Source organism: Podarcis pityusensis (genome assembly GCF_964106645.2).
Source record: "Podarcis pityusensis genome assembly, chromosome: 15".
NCBI classification, from domain to species: domain Eukaryota; kingdom Metazoa; phylum Chordata; class Lepidosauria; order Squamata; family Lacertidae; genus Podarcis; species Podarcis pityusensis.
This window is the reverse complement of record NC_138040.1, coordinates 7,619,816-7,638,311: the sequence shown is the minus strand read 5'-3', so window position 1 is coordinate 7,638,311 and position 18,496 is coordinate 7,619,816. Positions and strand designations below refer to the sequence as shown.

The 18,496-nt window shown below is 43.6% G+C and overlaps 1 long non-coding RNA gene across 4 annotated transcripts in view; it reads right to left on the bottom strand.

Annotated features, from left to right (window-relative positions):
* LOC308464137 overlaps nucleotides 1–18,496 on the bottom strand; it is a 116,212-nt gene that overhangs the window by 68,775 nt on the left and 28,941 nt on the right. For all 4 annotated transcript variants that reach the window (XR_013979864.1, XR_013979865.1, XR_013979866.1 and 1 more), the window contains one exon: nucleotides 17,489–17,665. This is a non-coding gene — a long non-coding RNA (uncharacterized lncRNA). The remainder of the gene's footprint in view (nucleotides 1–17,488; nucleotides 17,666–18,496) is intronic.

Here is an 18,496-nt window from a genome sequence, read left to right as displayed (position 1 = left end):
ACAAGTTGATAAACTATCGTCTCTCTGTGTTCCATCTCATCTCCAACATGCTGTGTGTATGTGTGTGTCTTAAGAAAACCCATGCCGAAGATTTCCATCCAACCAACCTCATTTTTTGGTAACATTTTTATTTCAGATTACTGCCCCATAGCTGGAGAGAGGACAATTTTATTAGGCGTGAGCGACACAGCTGTCTCTTGATTGGGGGGGGGGGGGAGTTGTGCTTCTTGACAGTTATAGATATTCCTCTGTGAGATACGGCAGAATATTGGGGGGACGGAAATGAAAAAGATTATATAAAGAAGGTCATACTGAGCAAATTCTAGTAAAGAGTCAAATAACCATATAATTCAACATTTATATAGACAAGGCTTTGAGGGAGCTGTTAGAAAACATTAAAAACAGACTGGAGAGTTGTTAAGGGTTGTTGTTTTCTTGGTCTAGATCAGTGTTTTTCAAACTTTCCAAATAGGGAATGTTTTCTACACTGAAGTGGTTAGAATGCAGGACTAGGACCTGGGAGACAAGGGTTCAAATCTGCACTCAGCCATGAAACCCACTCTGGCTACTACTCAGCCTAACCTACCTTACAGGGTTGTCATGAGGATAAAAGAGAAAGGAGAAGTATGTATATATACCACTTTGTGCTCCTTAGATAAAAGGATGGATATAAATGTACTAAGAAATAATAATAAACTGTGCAAACCTAGCCTGTGTACACACCATACATTTAAAGTACATAAAAAGGTAAAGGGACCCTGACCATTAGGTCCAGTCGTGACCAACTCTGGGGGCACTCATCTCGCTTTATTGGCTGAGGGAGCCGGTGTACAGCTTCCGGGTCATGTGGCCAGCATGACTAAGCCGCTTCTGATGAACCAGAGCAGCACACGGAAACGCCGTTTACCTTCCCGCTGGAGCAGTACCTATTTATCTACTTGCACTTTGACGTGCTTTTGAACTGCTAGGTTGGCAGGAGCAGGGACCGAGCAACGGGAGCTCACCCCGTCACGGGGATTCGAACTGCCGACCTTCTGATCGGCAAGTCCTAGGCTCTGTGGTTTAACCCACAGCGCCACCCGCGTCCCATTTAAAGCACATAGCTTCCCCCAAAGAATCCTGAGAACTGTAGTTCACAAACCAGAGCTACAATTTTCAGCACCCTTAACAAACTACAGCTCCCAGGATGCTTTGGAGAAGCCATGTGCTTTAAATGTGCCTTAAATCCATGGTGTGTACACAGCTCAAAAAGTTCTGGTCTGTGCTTGAACTCCTCCTGTAAAACAGTGACAGTCTGGAGGCCCCCCGCTTAGCTTCCACGCTAAGGTTACCTCTCATAAACTGCTGCCAAAAGAGAAAGGAAAAAGAAAAGCCTACTGACTTTTATTGTCTTCCCATAATTGCTGCTTATTTTACATTTCTGCATTTGCCAAGCCGTCCTGCCAGACGAGACAGCAGGTCACAAATTTTGCAATTTGTCTTGTCAAGAGAGGCAAATAACGTCTTTCTGCACGCGCCAAGAAGCTGGGCGGTGTTATCTTCACCCAAACGCTCCATTTTCATGTTTCTTTCCCTCCCAGCCCCCCATTTTCTTAGGCTTAAAATAAAGCAGAAAATATGAATAGAACAGAAGACAATCCTTTATTCCTTCTGATTAATTAATACTGAAATGGGGAAGGAGAAGTAGTAAAAGAGGAAGAATGAGGGGAGGGAACTATCCCCCCCAAGGCACAGAGCGGTGGAAAAAAATACCTGTGTAATTTCTAAGGTGTTCCTGCTGCGACAGTGTTCAGCGGCCCCTGTGACTTTCCCCCCAATGTCATTTGTCATAATTTGACACTGATAAAGAGTTTCTCTAGAGCCGTGTCTCTTCAAGGCAGTGAACATATCCATATCAAAGCCACTTGTGTTGTCCTTTTTTGGAAACCATTTTCCTCTTGGCCTAGTTTTCCTTTAGATTCTCAAACTGGTATTTGCCTTTATGCCCCCACCCTAAAACTTAGTCTCCCCCCCCACACACACACCTTCTTGCATGCACACTCTCACACAAAACTCCACTTTCCTTCTATAACTGATCATAATTTCCCCACCGCCAATCATCAAACAGACTTTGAAGGGTGGAGGAAATCTGAAGGGGGGTGACCGAACCAGTATGTGTGCTTCCCCTTCAGATTTAATATTGACGTTCATCAGTCCAGGAGGAATAAAGGTAAAGGTAAAGGAACCCCTGACCATTAGGTCCAGTCATGACCGACTCTGGGGTTGCGGCGCTCATTTCGCTTTATTGGCCGAGGGAGCTGGCGTACAGCTTCCGGGTCATGTGGCCAGCATGACTAAGCCACTTCTGGCGAACCAGAGCAGCACACGGAAACACCGTTTACCTTCCTGCCAGAGCGGTACCTATTTATCTACTTGCACTTTGATGTGTTTTCGAACTGCTAGGTTGGCAGGAGCAGGGATCGAGCAATGGGAGCTCACCCCGTTGCGGGGATTCGAACCGCCGACCTTCTGATCAGCAAGTCCTAGGCTCTGTGGTTTAACCCACAGCGCCACCCTTGTCCCATTAATATAGTGAATATGTGTTTGTGGGAGCCACGGTTGCATTTGGAACTGATAGGTGCTCCTTGTTGTTATCATGATTATTTGCAAACTTCTTAACTAATGTTATTTGGAGACCAAAGAAATAAAGTATAAGGGAAACAAAGAAAGCAGCAAGCCTTAGAAGAAAGCAGGGATAGTGCTCTGTGTGCTAATTTTAATCTTGGAAATGCAGGCAAAAAGAAGCCAGTGCAACTTCTATACACCAGCATTGGTAAGGAGCTGGGTGGCTGGCCCCTGGTAGAAAGACACAGCGCAGTACTGTGACGGCAAAGGAGCATCACATGCAACAAACCTGTGTTGCTGCTGTGCAGGAGTGCACAAATGTCTGTGCCGAAATGTCTACCGCCAAGCACAATGTGTTTTCAGTACTAGAGACCGAGCTGGATTTCGCAGTGGGAACCCTGTTTGCTGGGATGCCTTCCCATCATTTGGAGCCTAAACTTCAGACCAGACTAAATGGAGCTCTCCAGGATACCTTAGTAGGGGGCAGGTGGAGGGAAAGAGGAAGAAGAAAGAGGAGAAGACGTGACTGTACCAAAACATTCTGCTCTGATTAACCATCCTCTCCTCTGTCAGGCAATTCTGGAAGCCAGCTGTCTTGACTAGAAAACAACAGCATATAAGAGTCAAAGTAGAATCCTTTTTTTGGGGGGGGGAGGTGTAAGCCTTTCCATAGCCCGGAGTGCCTATACCATTACACCAAGTAACATCATGTCGAACTACCTTGCAGCTCAGCAGAAGCCAATGGCCCTCCTATCAGGTTGTCAAGAGTGAATTATGTGGTCTCTGATACAAAAACACACACACAAAACGTCCACATTTCAGGGCTATTTGGCAGAGCCCTGGTTTCACAGCTCAAGTTGCATCTGCTAAATTTGCTCATGAATTGCAATCTCAGAATGCAGCTCTCAATATCAGGAGTATTCTGCATGAAGTTTGGAGGGCTGTGATTATAGGCATTGCATTTTAATCCCACCTTTCCTGCTAGGAGTTCAGGATGATGCATATGGTTCATTCGCGCTCTCTCTCTCTCTCTCTCTCTCTCTCTGTGTTTTATCTATCCTAACAGCTATCCTGTGAAGTAGATTAGGCCAAGAGATAGTGACAGGCTCAAGGCCACCCAGTGAACTTCACGGCCATAAAGGATTCCAACCTAGGTCTCCAAATACATAGTCTGAGGCTATAACCATTACACTACACTGCCTCTCACAGCACTCACAAACACACACAGCAGTACCATTAAGACTAGTTTCAGGACATCAGTCTGGACCACCACAACCTGGTCACAAATAACAGCCAGGAGCAGGTGATAGGGGTGGCACAACAAACAGGCATGCTATTTCTTGGAAGTTTCCTATTTTATACCAAGTCTCCGTCTGAATACATTTCAGCCTAAAGGTGTGCTCCAAGTAAGGATTCATTTAACTAAGGTTAACGTCTGCAGCTGTTGTGTACTTTAAATGTATGGTGCAGATGTGCCCCCAAATGCTACTCTGAGACTGAAACACTACTTTGAAACTTCATGTATCTGCATCTTATAGGCCTTCAAGATGTGATTGTTCCTTTTCCTGTGAAACAATCCAGATTACCACTGAAAAACCAATACTGCAAATCAGAAGAATAAGCCATGCCAAGCAATCTTGGCTGCTGGGCTTGCTTGCTTGCTCTACATACGACTTAGAAAAGAGCAGATGGGCGTGTATGTGATCTTCGGCTATGTTGTCATTGGGGTTAGATTTGTTGCTGCTTTTCTGTTTGCACTGGCAATTTAATAAGGGCTTAGTTTTTTTAAAAAAATAATAATAATTAAAGGCCTTTCACGGTTAAAAATAACGCAGACAGGGCAGATAAAGATACCAGTTAATTAGCACCACGTCACGATTGTAGCTTCCAATATTCCCCAGCCATATGGTCAACTCGATGTACTTCCATATAGCACAGCAGATCCAACAAAGGCTTCATTACCAGACATCAAGTTGAAGAAGCCTCCGGTTATGTGCAAATCAGGAGTGAAACCTCTTATTTCAGAACATTCCTGAGGTCGTGCAATGCTGAACAGCTGTTTGGAAGCTGCCAGGCGACCTTCAGAGAAATAAGCATCTCTCCTTGTCAATATCACAGGGACTAGGATTGCCAGACTTTTCACTATGATAGCAAACTAGGTACTGCCAGCTCCTCAGATTGTATTCGCTGACCTCCCGCAAGCCCCCCTTGTCCCCGCAACTGGGAACACTAAGCATCTGCTTGTATCATGCTAGGGTTTTATTTTATTTTTAATCTGCAACTCTCCTAATTAATAGATCTCTGAGCACTTTGTTGAAGCAAATTCAAAGCAAACCCTTTACAGCAAAAATCTCGACGTTTTGTTTTGTTTTCACACAGTACCAGTGACCACAAGTAGCATCTGGGGATGGCATTAGAGGGCTAGAAATAGATTTTTCTGAGTGACCGTGTTCATCTGCTGACAGCAGTAATCTATGAGAGGGATGTCGTGTTCTCAAGCAAGTGACTCGTGATACCACATAAATCCGTAAAGACAAAAATTAGGCGGGGGGGAAATCTGCAACTACAGGGACCTTAGGCTCTGTTCATCCTCAGATTCTCAGGGTGTCTAGTAAACATGCTCAGCGAATTCACTAAAATGCTCTCCTACCCACACAATGTGTGTGTGTTTAAAAAAATCATTACCACCAGGATAGCTCAGTTGGTAGAACGTGACACTCTTAATCTCAGGGTTGTGGGTTCAAGGCATAAATTGGGCAAAGGATTCCTGCATTGCAGGAGGACTAGATAACTAGATGACGCTTGTGGTCCCTTCCAACTTTGATTCTATGATGTCTCAGGGCGTGTCACAACATTGTAAAATGCATTAAATAGAGCATTTTGGCACCTGAGACAAACCACAAAATGCTGCTGCCGTCCCCTGGAACAAGGGGGGAGTGAAGATGTTCATCAGGAACAAGGCTCAAGCAAGGCTTTCTCCTCTCACTGCCTCCACATTTAACTCGTGGGATTTCAACAAGCTAGCCTTCAACCGAATAAGGTTGAAATTGCACGTTAAATGTGTGTAAGATGCCCACATTTTTAAAAAAAAATATTTTATTAAGGATTTTCTTGTTTTACAGAAGTAAGTGTAATGCCTCGTATTTTTTCCCCCCCATGTAACATTTTTAAGCACTCCTTGGGGACACAGCTATTGGTGCAGAGCTCTTCCTACACTTCAGAATTTACCTTTACAGCACTGAGGAGCATCTCTCAAGGCTGCCATCTCATTGTCCATAGGTAGGAGTAAAAGTCACTTGTCACACATAGGAGCATAGGAGACTGCTCCATCTCTGCAGAGATGAAGGTTTTGCACAAAGCCAGCTACAGTAAAAAGCCAGGTAAACTCCTGGAGATCAGCAAGAGCAGTGAAACTGCTTGTAGCTCCTTCCGCCTTGCCTTCTATGCATTGCCTAACAAGCCAGCAAATGACTCATCCCCAGACCTGAAGCTCTATTTGCAATTCAAAAAGATAAAAGGGAGAGGGGAAAGTCACAGCAGGGAGTTCACAAGCACCTTCTGCATTAGAGGACCTGTGTCAGCGTTTCCCCCCCACCCCCTCAGTGGCCCTTTGTAGAATTGGGGGTGGGGTGGAGGGGCTGCAAAAACCAGTATCAGAGGACGGTATTTTTGGTATTAAATGGGCTAATAGTTCTGCAGCTGCAAGCACCATGGAAAAACTCCCTTTACTGAGCAAGATTTTAAATTCCTGCTTTACACAGCTAAGCTGGATCAAACTATGGTTAAAAACTCTCTCTCTCTCTCTCTCTCTCTCTCTCTCTCTCTCTCTCTCTGTGTGTGTGTGTGTGAATATAAGAGAGACGTGGGGATTCAGCAGTTCAGAAACCTACCCATTTCAACTTAGACCATCAGTATTTGCACTGCCTGACAATTTTTATTTTATATTGACTGAGAACATTTGACTGCAGCCCTTCTCCTTCCTGGTTGGGCTAGCCGCTAGGTTGTGTGGCATGTATTTATAAGAAAGAAAGAAAGAAAGAAAGAAAGAAAGAAAGAAAGAAAACATCCTGCAAACAAGTGTGCCACATCCTAAGGCTAAATGAAATCAGCTGACCAGCCTCATCCCACAGTAGGGACTGGGTGGAGGGGATTTGGTTCAGTTCACGTTTAAAGTTCAACATACCCACTTTGCACTTTCTGAAGCAACATAGGAACTTGTCCTTCTCTGAATTTTGCCATGCAGTTCTCCAGCCAAGTAATATATACAAAAAGGCAAAATTAAGGTAAAGTCCCATAGGTGTACCGGGGGGGGGGAGTGGGGGGCATCTCCCCCCACACCGAAATCAAGTAAATCAATAAAAAAAAACTTAACTAAGGCTCTGCCCCGCCCCCGCAACATGAATCCTACCTCCCCTCCTCCCAAATCCTGGTTACACCCATATAAAGCCCTATGTAGGTTGGAGCCAGAATACCAGAAGTATAATCTCACCCCTTATATAACCAATCAATCACTGTGCTTTGCAGAAGAGAGGGCCTTCTGCAGGTACAGTGGTACCTCGGGTTAAGAACTTAATTCATTCTGGAGGTCCATTCTGTTCTTAACCTGAGGTACCACTTTAGCTAATGGGGCCTCCCGATGCCACCGCGCACAATTTCTGTTATCATCCTGAAGCAAAGTTCTTAACCCAAGGTACTATTTCTGGGTTAGCAGAGTCTGTAACCTGAAGCGTCTGTAACCTGAAGTGTCTGTAACCCGAGGTACCACTGTACTAGCTTATCAGGAGGTTCATCCCATACAATATAGGAATTGGTCCTTCAGTGTTCTGGCACCTGCCCTTCAGAATACACTCCCCTTGAATATTAGACAAAGGCCATCTTGCTTGTCCTTGCAACAGGAAGAACTTCCTGTTTCAACAAGTCTTCTAAGAAGAGATCTTTCTCAGTTTACATCTATACTGGAATTTCTTTAAAGACTTTAAGAAATATGTTATTGTCTTATCACTTGTTTGCTGCTCTGAGCTCCTTTGGGAGCAGGGGCAGGATAGACATGTAATAAGTTAAACAAATAAAGTGAATTACTGAAAAACACAAGCAAAAATGCATTATATTAGGAAATATTGCTTTACAATATTTGGGATATTGGGGAAAATTCACGTTCATATGCTGAATTTTCATGAGGACTTAAAAAAACAGTGCAAACTGATGGGGAAACATGGAAAAGATAGGAAAAATGGTAGAGGGCCTTACGGTAAGTATTATTTATATCTGTCTGATGTTCATCAGCTGGTGCAAGATAGATCATCTAGGCTAGGATGTTTTCAAATATTAAAGTTGTATATAACTGTTTTAAATTTTAAAAAATGAACCTTGTTACTGGAAAAACTGCATAGAAATATTAAATCAAATCGAAGAGCTCAACCACTTAGGGAATTACGTGGCAGCATGGATACCAAACCACTCTGCACTTTCCACAACTAACTTTTACTACAAAACTGCACAACTGTGGTTTTCAGAGCTTGACTCCACACAGTAATAGGTTTTGTTTGGACTAAATGCAGTTTAGGGCATTTTCAGACTGGCTCTGACTTTTCCTTAACATCATGGTCACTTGCAGGGCAGTCCCATTCCAGATAATGGCAAGTGAATTTGGGAGCCTGGAGTAGATGCATGTCAAAAACAGGGCAGTGGCGGTGGAGTCCACCTTTTTGGAACAGGCGCAGTCAAGTCCATGTCTCGGTAAAGGGACTGGCAAAGTAGCTATTGATTTTTGTGAGAAAGGGACTGCTGCCTGCCAGAGTGCCATTTCCGATACACAAAAGGGTGTCAGGCGCAAATCTCAGTCAGGCCTGAGATAATTCACCAGCTACTTCTCTTCCCCATGTTTCCTGGGGAAGAGGGAAGGGTCTAAGGTCACATAAAATGTCATTAATCATTCTTCCCAGATGCCAAGGTCCTCATTGGACAGTTCTATTAATCAGGGGGCTATCAAAAGTACAGCTTGCTTTAGGTCTCCATTGTACGGCTCTGCCGCCTATCATAGAGGAGATAATCTTATCAGCAACAAGGGTGGGGGGTTGCCCATTGAGTCGCACGAGAGTGGAAGAATGGGATTTCTTTTCTTTCCATTATTTATTTATTTACCCTCCCGCCTCAGAGGATGAGCTGTTTCTTGTCTTGTCAAACCTGCGGCCTTTTCTTTCAAGAATCAGCTTTCAGAATCCAATTTGTCAAGGCGGACAATCATTTGAGAATCCAGGTTCCTTTTTTAAAAGTGTGGGGGGGGGGAGAGACTTGGTGACTTTTATTTATTTATTTATTCTTAAAGGCAGGTGGTTTTTAAAAGGTGGCTCAAAAGGGATTTGGAAACAGGCTGAGTGGACCACAACATCAATTAATCTTCAGAGAGCAGAGGCTTTGTGAAGATGGAGTGTCAAAAGGCAAGTTGCTGGGTTTTAGGAGATGGAGAATATCGATGTTTCCCATCATTTTTTCCTTTTTTTTTTTTTTTTTTTGTTCTATCCCCCTCCAATGGAGCAAAAAGGGATATTCATCTCAGTTGATGCATCAACTGAGGTAAAAGAAAGCCAATAATGGGTGCCCATGACTTTATTCTTTCAGAGGCGAAAAGTCTGAGGTAAATTTATCCATTGTGCTTTAAGGAAGGAAAAACAGGAGGGCTACCAGAGTGTTATTTGGCAACATGGCTACAATATTACATACCTTGGACCCGGTAGTTCCCACAATTTTTCCTCTACCATGAAGTTATTGTTGTTGGATTCTTTATTCAAAATATGTTATGCCCCGTCTCTCCTTTTTTTACAAAATGCTCAAGGTGTTTAATAGCTTTTTTAAAACAGCAGCAGCAATAAAAAGTTACTAGGTAGCATTAAGACGAGCAGCTGCTGTGCTCTGTCTTAGCAGGCCTATCTTATATAGGGGGACACGCATGGCGGCAACAAAATGTTGCAGTGTGGAATGTTCCTGTTCCCAATCTAACCACTATTTAAAGCTTTGTGTAAGCAAATCAGGATGAGTGTTCAACAAACTAGATATGTGAAGGTAAAAGGCAAGGTAAAGACCCCTGGACAGTTAAGTTCAGTCAAAGGTAACTATGGGGTACGGCACTCATTTCGCTTCAGGCAGAGGGAGTTAGTGTTGGTCCACAGACAGTTTTCTGGGTCATGTGACCAGCATGACTTCTGGTGCAATGGGAACCGTGATGAGTGCCAGAGTGCACGGAAATGCCTTTTATCTTCCATGCTTTCAAACTGCTAGGTTGGCAGAAGCTGGGACAGAGCAATGGGAGCTCATCCCATATCGCGGATTCGAACCGCCAACCTTCCGATCGGCAAGCCCAATAGGCTCAGTAGTTTAGGCAAGAGCACCACCCACGTCCCCGAAGGAACCTTAAATGAAAGCTGACAATCCAGGAATGGGGTTGAAATATCCCTAAGGGGGACTTCCGGGGTGGCGCCATCAGCAATGGCGGACTCCTTCTGAACCGGAGGGACCAGCTCCGCGCGAAACGGGTCTTTTCCGCTGCGGCGAAGCGGGGACCCTTTTAGAAATCACAGGCGGATGAAGCCTGTGACCGTGGGACTTGGCGGGCACCCTTAGCGCCCCCCCAACCCGCAAAGGAACCCACTAACGGGCTCCGAAGCGAAGAGGGGGAAGTGGCGCGGTGCTGTGAGTCAGTTGCTTTTTCCGTGGAGGGAAGCCGCATAGCTGTTGTCAGAGAGCGCTGCCTTTTTCCTGGGACAATTTGGCATCTAAAATAATCACCCGTGAGTACTTAAACATTGAACAATTGGACTTCAAATAAGAACTGGTGATTAGAAAGGAATTGGACTTAAAAATTTACCTTAATTTGGTACTGAAACGGGAAGGTCTAAACAGGAAGTCAGCCTTCCGTTTCCTTGTAGTCAGAAGAAAGCAAAGACAACGTAAACCAGAGCTTAGAAAATCACTTTCAAAGGATTGGTTTTCACCATTTAAAATCATTGAACCCCCCTTCGGTAGCAGGAGAAGAAGGGGGATCTCTTTTTTGGACTGTTTAAACCTGCAGAAGTGAGTTTAAAGTAAAGTAACTTTCCACCGTCCTGATCCTGGAGCGGGGTGTCAGAATTGACGTTTGAAGCTCATTGACCAGAGACAAATGTTTTTGACAGACAGTTAAAAGAAGAGTAACATTGTGATTCCAGTGTTTCCTTTCGTATTTTAAAGGAACAAATATTGACAAAATATCTTAAAAAAAGAAACTTTGTTGCTATTGTCTTTAAAAGAAAGAACAACCAGAAGTTTTCCCCCTAGAGGGGGACTGTGAAACTGTAACTAATTCTAGGGAGCTTGCAGCTGCCACAGATTACAACCGTGGGAAAGGACTTGTGACCTTGCAGGACAATGTTTTCAGAAGCACTGTTGGGTGCTTTCTGTAAAATAAATGCCCTATTGGATCAATTAAGCCAGAAGACAGATTTGATGACTAATGCGGCCAGAACATTTGAACAGGTAGTGGGAAACTATATGGAGCCCACCCAGGAACTTAAACAGGAGTGTGCCATGACAGAACAGTTGAGAGAAGAGGATGTTGCTGAATCTTGGGTGCCAGAAAGGGAGGAACTTTTGGCCCTGCAGGAAAATGAGCCTTTGGATTTGACAAATGAACTTGGAAAAAACCAGATTTGGAAAGATAAAGTTTGGATTGATTTGGAAATGGGGGGTTGGACTGACCCCCCTATGCAGAGATGTTTGGACTTTCCGAGTCTGGCAATGGGCCGTCAGATGTTTGGAGCTGTGGGGGCTCCCAATTTTGGAGGGAATTTGAAACATGTCTTAAAATACCACATGGAGTCTAGTCTGGACTATGGGAAAGGGGCTGATTTGTTGAAAAGGGTCAAAAACACTACCAAGCTGGAGTTCCCACGAGTGAAAGGAAAATATGAAGAAGAGCTGCAGAAGGGACATGGAAGAGACTTGAAGGCCTCGGATATAAGATCACCAGGTTAATGTGCCAGACTAATGGGATAAAAAGGACTGACAAACCCGGGACCAGGAGGAAGGGACGCTGGAAGAAGATTGGATTGTTCTTATTTCTTTTTTCTATCATTAGGAATGTTTTATAAAATTGATGAATGTTAGGAAAATGTTGAAATGAAATTACTTGGCTCTTGTAAAAATGTTTAAAGAATTAGGTAAAAAGGTAATGGTTAGTTGGTAAAAATAAGATTTAAGTCTTAAGCTTTAAGGTTTTTTATAAGATAAGATGAAAATAGAGTAAGGTAATGTAATGACAGAACACTATGAATTATGGAAAGGATTTGCTGTGACAACTATTAATCAAGATACAAGAAAAGGGAGGAGGAGGAGGTCATAGAAAGAAGGTAATGAAAGTGGAGAATTTGAAAATGATGGTTTTATTTTTTCTTTTTATTTTTCTGTTTTGTCTTTTTTCTTTGTAATTTTTTTTTAAAAAATTCTTTTTTCAATAAATATCATTTTAAAAAGAAAAGAAAAGAAAACTGCTAGTAACATAATGCCCCCCCCAAAAAAGAAATACCCCTAAGGGGACCTAGCCAACCCCTCCCCCCAATAGGCACTTAATGTAAAGAAAATATTGAACAAGTGTTCCAGATTTGAGTGATGCCAAGGACCCTTTGATTTCCACCTTGGTGCTTCATCCGCCTATTCCACTGAGGCTGCAAAGCCTCACCTGATGCCACATGGCACAAAACTCTTTCTCTTCCTTTTCCCTTCTCCCTTCAGAAAAGCACAGCACAGTACACCCCCCCCCGCCCGACCCAACATCCTTCTTGCCGATTGCTCATGTTGCAACCACTTAACCGGAATATCCTTGAGATATCTTGTTAGCTCAGTTACGGGAGAAGGAGCGAGGCTGGCGAAGAAAGGCTGGCTTGTAGATTCCTAGGCTACTTTATGAAACCTGACAATCCAACTATCTCTATTACATGCTTTTTTTATTTAGCAGCTGTATGCACAGTGGGGCTTGGTGGGAAGGTGTGGGGGGGAGCGGGGAGAAAGACAAACTAGATTGCATTTGTAAGGCCTGCAAAGAGACCGGGAAACCTACAGTGGAAAGGGTCAAATTCCAAGCTTACCAAATAGAATGAAGGGTATGGTAAATGGGGTGTTTCACTGGGCACATATACAGTCACCTGAAAAAGCAACTAATTCTTCCCAAAGACCTAACAGAAGCTGACAGGCCCATACCATTCCTCACTTTCTAATCCACACGGGAAGGTCAAGGCATTGGAAGCCTCAGGTTAGGGGTTGCCTCCAGACTGCCACTATTTTGAGGGAGGGGCTCAAGCATATAGTTATCTAATGGAAAGTTCAATTTGTGTAATTACAGAGGATCAAAAGGCTGTCACCTGGATGCAACAACAACAAATTAAACAAGCTTTTTGCAGTTAGGAAAGTGATGATGAAAAGAACTGAAAAGTGAAGGGTGATTGAACGTTGAATGGGAAGATGTGTAAACACCCAGTAAAAAAATTCAGGCTGAGTGCTCACAGAAACAGGTCCCTACCTGCCTGCAGACTGTCTTGCCAGAGTGGTGCATGCTCTAGTTATCTCCCGCTTAGACTACTGCAATGCAGTATACGTGGGGCTACCTTTGAAGGTGACTCGGAAACTGCAATTAATCCAGAATGTGGCAGCTAGACTGGTAACTGGGAGTGGCCGCCGAGACTATATAACACCAGTCCTGAAAGATCTTCATTGGCTCCCTGTACGTTCCGAGCACAATTCAAAGTGTTGGTGCTGACCTTTAAAGTCCTAAAAGGCCTCAGTCCTGTATATCTGAAGGAGAATCTCCACCCCCATCATCCAGCCCAGACCCTGAGATCCAGCATCGAGGGCCTTCTGGTGGTTCCCTCGCTGCAAGAAGTGAGGTTACAGGGAACCAAGCAGAGGGCCTTCTCGGTAGTGGTGCCTGCCTTGTGGAACGCCCTCCCAGCAGATGTCAAGGCAATGAACAACTATTTTACTTTTAAAAGACACCTGAAGGCAGCCCTGTTTAGGGAAGTTTTTAATGTCTGCTGCAGTATTGTTTTTGATATTTGGTTGGAAGCCGCCCAGAGTGGCTGGGGAGACCCAGTCAGATAGACGGGGTATAAATAATAAATTATTATTATTATTATTATTATTATTATTATTATCTGGAAACAACCCATTCGTTTAGAAAAGGAGTGTGCAAATTTACTACTACGAATAACAGCAATAATATCACTTTACATTGTAGAAAAGTGGTTCAATTTCAATCCAGATGTGCAAATAGAAACTGCAGTGGTATGTAATTACAAACTTTGGTCACATCACCATCATACATTTAAAGCACTTTTATACCACAAACAGCCATGTCTTTCCCCAAAGAATCCTGGGAACTGTAGTTTGTTGTGGGAATATCTATGAGAGGTCTCCTAACTATTCTCAGCACCTTTAAAAAACCATCATTTGTAGGTTTCCATTCTCCACTGGTGTTCCCCAGAACTGCGTCCCTCTGTGGACCCACTCATAGCACCCTTTGGTTCCTACTTATCATTACATTGCCTCTACTCAGACAGCTGCTTACCTGTCTACATTCTTTGCGGCCTGATATTGGGAAGGAACATTGACCCACAAAAAAGGCTCCTAGTGATGGCTGGTACTCATTGCGACTGATGAGGAAGCAGTCAGGAAGCCTAACAGTAGGTGAAGCTGGAGCCAATGACAGACAGAGCCAACTAAATCTACTTTTGTGCCCATCCTTGTTCTGCAAGGGCATCAGTGAGAAAAAAGGAGGAAGAAGCTGGTGACTACCCTTTGGACTGGTTGTAAATAAGAAGGCAGGAAGGTGGGTGGGGGTTAGCTGAGAGCAGATGGAGGTTGGGGGACGGCGCCCCCTTTTCCCTGATGCTCGCCCCATTTAGACTTGGCAAACAGAAATCTCATTCAGCAACAAGCCCAAGAATATCAGCACACACACACGATAACCTCCTAGTTTATCATGGTGGCAATGTTCCTAGAAGCTGAAGCCATCAGGAGAACTGCTGGCAACCCAAAGGAAAAAAGAAAGGGGCAAGATGTAGAAAAGGCCTGATGGGATGTGACTGGCCCAGAGTCCTGGGATTGGAAAGCAAAGAAATGGGAAGCGACCGGCAAGGCAACCGGACAATGAGAAAAGCGTTTGTGATTTTTGCCGTGAAAACGGGCAGTTAAAGATCATTGGAATGGACAAGGCAATCTTCCGACAGGCTGGAGTCGTGATTGCCTCCAACGTGATGGAAGCAAGCAGGAAAAAACACACAAGGCGGTGCTTAATAGCATCCAATTTCCAATAACTTACGTGGACTCTAAACTTGCTGGGGGCAAAGATTCCCGCCCCAGATTTTGTGTAATATATATATATATATGATTTTTCCATGTATACTTCTTCCAACAATATATCTTTAACAATTTTTCATATTTCCACCCTCCTCCCCTGGACTTCCCTCATACTCCCGTTTTGTTTTATTTCCATATTGTTCACCCTGCGTATTGTTTCCCCAAAATTTTCACAATACATATACAGTGGTACCTCGGGTTAAGAACTTAATTCGTTCTGGAGGTCTGTTCTTAACCACTTTAGCTAATGGGGCCTCCCTGCTGCCACCACGCCACTGCTGTGCGATTTCTGTTTTCATCCTGAAGCAAAGTTCTTAACCCAAGGTACTATTTCTGGGTTAGCGGAGTCTAACCTGAAGCGTCTGTAACCCGAGGTACCACTATAGTCTTATTTTTTGTTGTATACAGTTGTAATTGTTTACTCAAACCCTGCCAGTGAGTCCACTTCTTTATGTTGCTTCTTCATATATGTTGTAAATGGTTCCCATTCTCTTTTGAAATCTTTGTTGTCCTTTCCATGTAATTTTTCCGTTAGTTTTGCCAGTTCTGCATATTCCATAAGTTTCCCTTGCCATTGTTCTTTCGCTGGTATTTCTTCTGTCTTCCAAGTTTGTGCTAATATAATTCTTGCCGCTGTTGTTGCATACATAAATAATTTCCAAAGTTCTTTTTTTACATCTTGGTCTAAAATTCCTAGGAGGAATGCTTCTGGTTTCTTAACAAAAATCTTTTAAAACATTTTTTCAATTCATTATATATCATTTCCCAAAAAGTTCTAATCTTTTTGCATTCCCACCACATATGATAGAATGTACCATCTTTTTCTTTACATTTCCAACACGTTTTTTATCCCTTTTTATACATTTTGACTACTTTCTCTGGTGTTATATACCATCTATACATCATTTTCATATAAGTCTCTCTCAGTAAGATACAATCTGTAAATTTTAGATTCACCTTCCACATCTTTTCCCAGTCTTCAAATTGTATATTATGACCTAAATCCTGAGCCCACTTTATTTGTGCTGACTTTACCACTTCATTTAGCATTTCCCCATAAAGTAGGAGATTGTACATTTTTTTAAAGTACAGTGGTACCTCAGGTTACAGACGCTTCAGGTTACAGATGCTTCAGGAATGGAATGGAAACAGGGGGTTCTTACCAACTAATTTCTACTCAAATTAGTTTCATGGAAATAAATGGGCAGAAGACAGTCATGTCTATTATTTTCAATGGATCTACTCCAGGCATGACTAGGGATGTTGGAGAATTCCAATGATAACAGAAACCTTAGCAGAAATTGCCCATATTCCCTTATTTGTCCGATGTCCAGAACAGAAATCAGCCCAGTGAATACGAGTGGCATTCACTGTTGCTGTTACTTTCAGTCTGCAAATACTACAAGTTTATGTTCATCCATCACCCATCTGCATTACTAATGAGATGGCATAAATTACTGACAACATAATTAATTACAAAAGTGATGTAATATCGCAACAGCAGACAGTGAGACAAATAATGTAGTTTTTGGCACAAGACGAATTGCGGTGGAATGGAAACATTGCTGCATGAAGCAAATATAGGGCAGAACAGAAAAGGATGCCTACTTGCATCCCTAAATATGACTCACATTGGATACAATGCAGAATACCGAATGTCTAATTTTGCAAGGAAGATATGTTGTTGGCATCCATCTGTACTGAGAGACAATGGAGTGCACTTCCGGGGGTGAAGCCAAACCGCCGCGTCAGCAGAACCAGGGAATGGGGAGGGAGGAGAAAGAGACAGTGCTCTGATGGTGTTTCCTGCTTGGCAGGGGGTTGGACTCGATGGCCCTTGTGGTCTCTTCCAACTCTATGATTCTATGATTCTATGATTCTATGAGACTGGGAGCCCAAAGTAACCCAGCTAATAGGATTTACACCCAAGTAAGTGTGTCTATAGGGATGCGGGTGTCACTGTGGTCTAAACCACAGAGCCTAGGACTTGCTGATCAGAAGGTCGGCGGTTCGAATCCCCGCGACGGAGTGAGCTCCCGTTGCTTGGTCCCAGCTCCTGCCCACCTAGCAGTTCGAAAGCACGTCAAGTGCAAGTAGATAAATAGGTACCGCTCCGGCGGGAAGGTAAACGGCGTTTCCGTGCACTGCTCTGGTTCGCCAGAAGCGGCTTAGTCATGCTGGCCACATGACGCAGAAGCTGTCTGTGGACAAACATCGGCTCCCTTGGCCTATAGAGCGAGATGAGCATCGCAACCCCAGAGTCGTCCGCGACTGGACCTAATGGTCAGGGGTACCTTTACCTTTACCTTTACCTTAAGTGTGTCTATAGATAACAGTTTTAAGGAGTTTCCAGATAGGGGATTAATATTGCAAATGAGTCATTCAGATATTGCAGTTCAGTTGCTGACAACATACTTTTGTTTTGTTTTTTTACTTACTGGGGTTTTTTTGAGGAAAGGGTAAATCTAGATTAAATTAGGAAATCTGGCATTCTGATACTCACAGTTTGATGTTAGCATTTTGATTGCAGTAGCACTGGAGCACAGGAAGCTTCCTTACACCACGTCAAACGACTGGTCCATCTAGCCCAGTGCTATCAACACTGATCAGCAGTGGCCCTCCAGGGTTTCAGAGAGGACCTTCTGCACGGGAAATGGATGCTCTACCACCAGGCAAGTGTCTGTGAGAAAAGCAAAGGGAGAAAACTGAAGTTTGAAGGAGAGATGGAGACAGAGCCAGCAGAGTTTGGAGTGACCCGACATGGGAGTGATGGACTTTGGCCGCCTGTTGGGAGTGTTCCCTTTGCCCTTGAACACAGCCCATATAGTGTCCTCCAGATGTGGTTGGAGGGCTGCTCCCATCATCCCTGCCACTGGCTGGGGCTGATGGGAGCTGTAGTCTACCAACATCTGTAGGGTACTACATTGGCTGCTCCTGGCTTATGACCAGCCAGTATATTTGTAAATAGACACAAGCATTACAGAATGCCAATATGCTTCCAAAGGAAACCAAGCTGAGGTGAGTGCTGCAGCCTTCTCACCAAATAAAGTGGTGTGGTCTTAATAATATCTATGTATACACTTAGAGGAAGGCACAGCAGATGTGGGGGAGCAGCAAAGATGGAAATATGTTTGTAATTATAATGGAAATTTCAGGGATTCTGTCATTTTACTTCATAGAATGGCCTCACTTCCATTTCAATTTTTCTTCCATTCTATTAGCTTTACAATATTCTGTCTGGCTAGGGTGATAGATTGATTTAAGGATCAGCTTGTTGGGGAAATCAGGGGTTGGAACGGCTCGCGCCTGTGGCCTAACTTCTCTATCTTTTTAAATATTTCAGTTCCTGGAGATCTTTATTTCCCATTTCGATTTCCTGTAGCACACTAAATTTATCTTAGTCAGTTCGTCAAGTTGTCCTCCTGCTCTCCTCCTCCTCCCTCTTATCTCCACTTCCCCCTGTATGACCGGAAAAAAACACCTACACTATCTCTGCTGCCAATAAACTCAA